Source organism: Penaeus vannamei, chromosome 36 (genome assembly GCF_042767895.1).
Source record: "Penaeus vannamei isolate JL-2024 chromosome 36, ASM4276789v1, whole genome shotgun sequence".
In the NCBI taxonomy this organism is placed as follows: Eukaryota; Metazoa; Arthropoda; class Malacostraca; order Decapoda; family Penaeidae; genus Penaeus; species Penaeus vannamei.
In genome coordinates, this window is record NC_091584.1 from 22,105,451 (window position 1) to 22,110,450 (window position 5,000).

A 5,000-nucleotide genomic window follows, 5' to 3' on the forward strand; every position below is an offset into this window, starting at 1 on the left:
TGATAATACCAATAACAATAATAAAAAAGTGGAAGATGATATAGATTAATACATTAATATAATGATTTTTATGTTTGTTTATGTGTTTACGTGTGGATTTTTTATGTATGGAAATTATCTCCATATTAGTCTTCACAATAGATTGATAGATAGAAGGATAGGTAGATAAAGAGAGAACAAGACGAGTCAAGAAAAATGTGTTTGCGTGTGTGTGCATGTGTGTATGTGTTTGTATGTGCTGTGTTTGTTTGTTTGTGTGTGTGTTTGCATGTGTGTTTGCATGCATGTTTGTGTTAGTGTGCGTGTGCGTGTTTGTTTGTTTGTGTGTGTCCGTGCGTTTGCAGGTGCGTGTGCGTGTTGTTGCGTGCTTGTTAAATCATCGCTAACCTCAGCCTCTGACACGGCATAAAATTTAATAAAATAAAATTTCCGCATTTACCCCCTGTACACATGTCTCTACTTCCCTATAAAAGATATAAAACAACTGACCTAGATATTATCATCCCTGTCGTTATCATCAAGGACACATTATCTTTTTTTTTTTTTTTTTTTTTAATCTATTGCACACGGACCGCCACTCTAGTATAAACGCTGACGTAATTAATATCTTCAATTTGATCATCTTATCTCTTATTATTATCTTATCTTTTGCTGACTTCTTCCATCTCCCGTACGATAGATTATCTGAATATATTCCCGTATCAAAATATTCCCTCTGTTCTATATATCGTTCGAGTCAGTAGATAGTCATATTGCGGATGGGAGGAAGGGAGGGAGGGGAAGTAGGGAGGGAGGGAGGGAAGGAGGGAGAGGGAGAGGGAGAGGGAGAGGGAGAGGGAGAGGGAGAGAGAGAGAGAGAGAGAGAGAGAAAGAGAGAGAGAGAGAGAGAGAGAGAGAGAGAGAGAGAGGAAGAGAGAGATTCATATCTAGCATATATAGAATATACATGCGTACACACACACACACACACACATATAAATAAATATAACTATAAATATATAAATATAAATATATATGTATATATATACATACATACATATATATATTACATATATATATATATATATATATATATATATATACACACACACACATATATGTATGTGTGTATAGATATACACATAAACATACATTTACACTCACACATATACATGCACGCACTCACGCAAGCACACACACATGCATATATGTACAGACACACATATATATGTATATATACACACATACACACAATATATCTATATATCTATAAATATATATATATATACAAACATTTATATCCATGCCGCCGGGCATGGCATGTGCGTACATACCATGCCCACTGTGTTTAATTTAGTAAATGTTTTTACACATAGATGGCTCCATAAGTACTAAGCCACCAATGAGCCAATTACGAGAACTACCTGTCTCACCTGTTTACCTTTTTCTTTGATTTTCGAAAATATTCCCTAGTATTTGATATTACTGTCAGTCATATCAATAACAATATAGTAATTATAATGTTTATAACAAAAATAACAGTGTCGATATTGAGAGCATAAATAAAAAACACACGTCTTCCCGCAATTTCAAGGAAGGTTGATGTCACAAAATCTACTAATCGACTCCTTTGTGGCTAAGCACTGGCAGTGCCATCTATGTACAGAAACATTCAACAAAACAATACTAAAGTGAACGCAGCATTTTCCCGTAGGCATTGATATATATATATATATATATATATATATATATATATATATATATACATATATATACATACATATATATATATATTCTTATAAATACATATAAGCATATATATATAATTATATATACATATATATACATATATGCATATACATATAAATACATATATGCATAAATATACATATATATATACATATATGCATAAATATACATATATATACATATATGCATAAATATACATATATATACATATATGCATAAATATACATATATATATACATATATGCATAAATATACAATATACATATATGCATAAATATACATATATATATACATATATGCATAAATATACATATATATACATATTATATACGTACTTATACATATACATACATATATATATACACATATATATACATATATATATATATATATATACATATACATACATATATACACATACACATTTGTATATGTATATATACATATATATATATATTTATATACACATACATATACATACATACATATATATACACATGTATTTACGCATACATATACATACATACATATATATGTAAGTATGTATGTATACATATATTTATATATTTATAAATGTAAGGTAAATATGTAAATATACATATATATACACGCATGATAATGATAATGAAAATAATGATGATAATGATAATGATGATGATAACCGTCCCGGATTTATGTGCGGTCCCCTGTGCCTTTTAATGAATGTTTTTACATACAGATGGCGCCACATGTTCTCCACCAAGGAGTCTCTAATGATCGCGCCTGACTTACCCATTCCTTGAAATGGCGGGAAAATGTGTCTATCCTTCTATTATTCATATTGATACTGTTATTATTCTATTGATATCATGCTTCTCAAAATGTTTTACAATTATTAATAACATTTAAGACAATAAAGAATATAAAAGAATAGTTCCAAAAATCAAGGAAAATGGTAAAAGGTGAAATAGGTGACTAAGTACTTGTAGAGCCATCTATGTGTAAAGACATTAAATAAACTTAAATAACTGTCGGCATGGCAAGTATTCTTGGCAAATGTGCCGATTGGGATAATAATAACTAAAATAATAATGATTCTAATGATAGTAGTGGACCTAATAAAATCAATAATAATAATAATAATAATAATAATAATGACTTAATAATTATAAGGATAATGATGGTAATACTACTACAGCTAATGCTAAGAATAATAACGATAATAATGATAAGTTATGATAATGATAACGATAACTATAATAATAATAGTAATTATAATATTAAGAATACAAGAAAATGCTACCAATTATAACGATGATGATAATTACAGTAACAATAAGTGATGATGATAATAATTATGAAAATAATGGTTTCTCTAATTTATGAGATAAATCAGAGAAACACTCAACACTTTAAAAACAACTCTACTCTCTTCGCTCTAACAACAACTTTTTAAGTCGTTACACTGCGGTCGTGAGCCAGTAATCTTCGTGCAGTCGTGTGTGGGGTCGTTATCTTGCAGCGAGGACCTTCACGTCGTCAGGTAGATTGCGTACTGACCCCCAACCCCCTTCCAGGTCCTTCGCCAATCGCCACTTGTCCTAAACCGTTTAGAATGTCGAGAAAGGACGAGGGACCCAGTGTATAAAGCTGGAAAAAGAACAAACAATGAATGATAAGTGATAATAATGATGATGATGATGTTGAAAAGAATAGGGATAATGATGATGATGATGATGATGATGATGATGATGATGATGATAATAATAATAGTAATAGTAATAATAACAATAGCAACAATAATGATAAAAATAATAACAATAATAATAATAATGATAATAATAATAACAATAATGATGATAACAGAAATAATAATAACAATAACAATGATAATAATAAGGACCCAAGTTTCTAAAGTTAGAAAAAAAATATATATTACTGGCCACGTTGTTTTGTCTTTGGAATCGGACAAGTGCTAACGGTGAAGCCTATCTGCCTTTTTTTCTTTCTTTTTTTAAGTCAAAGTAAATGCTTGCTTTACTGGCTAGTTAACATTTATGATTTCACGTGTTTAATAAATGATGTATTTGCCAAGTGTATTTTTGTTAAAATTGTGCAAGACCCGATCCAAAGAATATTCATTTTATACATAGATATAAATACATATCTATTCGTCGAGACACGCATATCTACTGGATAGATAGATAAATGTATATTCATTAGACAGATAGACAGGTATGCATCTATTTCTGTGTGTATGCACGTCCGTATATGAATAATCAATGGGGTCGGGCCTCTCATAATTTTAACAAACTGAGCCGATAGATTGTTAGACTGTACTGCTAGTCTGTTTCACGGTTAGGCTGTTTAGACCGCTAAAAAGACTGTCTGATCCGCAGATATTAGTTAAATCAGCGCAAATTCACACAGGTAGTTTTCTAACAGCAATAAATACACAATCTCTATCTCATATCCTCGGGATTTCTTTTGCGAGGGCGTTCGTAAAACACACGGATAGGTTATTTCAAAATACTGCATTCTCACACGACTCAATTTCGGACACGTGTCTGCGTAATATGATATCGACGTGTCTTTGAATATATGTGTTTTCATTTGTGCATCAGTGTGTGCGCGTGTGTATGTGTACAGATATTTGTGCACACCTGGAGCCGGATTCTCAAACGCGTTAAGGCGCCGTATCTCCTTAAGTCGCCTTAACTTACGGCCGAGTGATCTTACATACACATACACAGAGCAAGGGACCCGCCATATTGGTGCGTGTTAAGGCGCCTGTGGTTAAGGCAGAGGGAGAGTAGCCTTTAGCGTATTACGGCGGGCGGGAAATAAACACTCTTCGCTTTTACACGAGGGAAATACAGCAGGACGGTTAAGGCCTCCAGCGCGGCTTAACTTAGGCTCTTTTTGAAAATCCGGCCGCTGCGTTCTCCCGCTCCTTCTGGCCCTCGCGCTCGTTCACATCCAGATCACGGCGGCGAGAGGGAAACGGGCGCAAAGCAGGAATCAGTAGGAATCCTTGATATATTTGTTCATATGTATACATATATATACATGCATACATACATACGTATATATATATATATATATATATATATATATATATATATATATATATATATATATATATTGTGTGTGTGTGTGTGTGTGTGTTTGCACATGTATAAATTTGAAAGAGGTTTGTACAAGCATATAAGGTCATGAATGTACAGTGTACAGACACATGTATACGCCCATACATGTATGTATTTGTTAGTTAACGAATGTGTCTTTTTGTG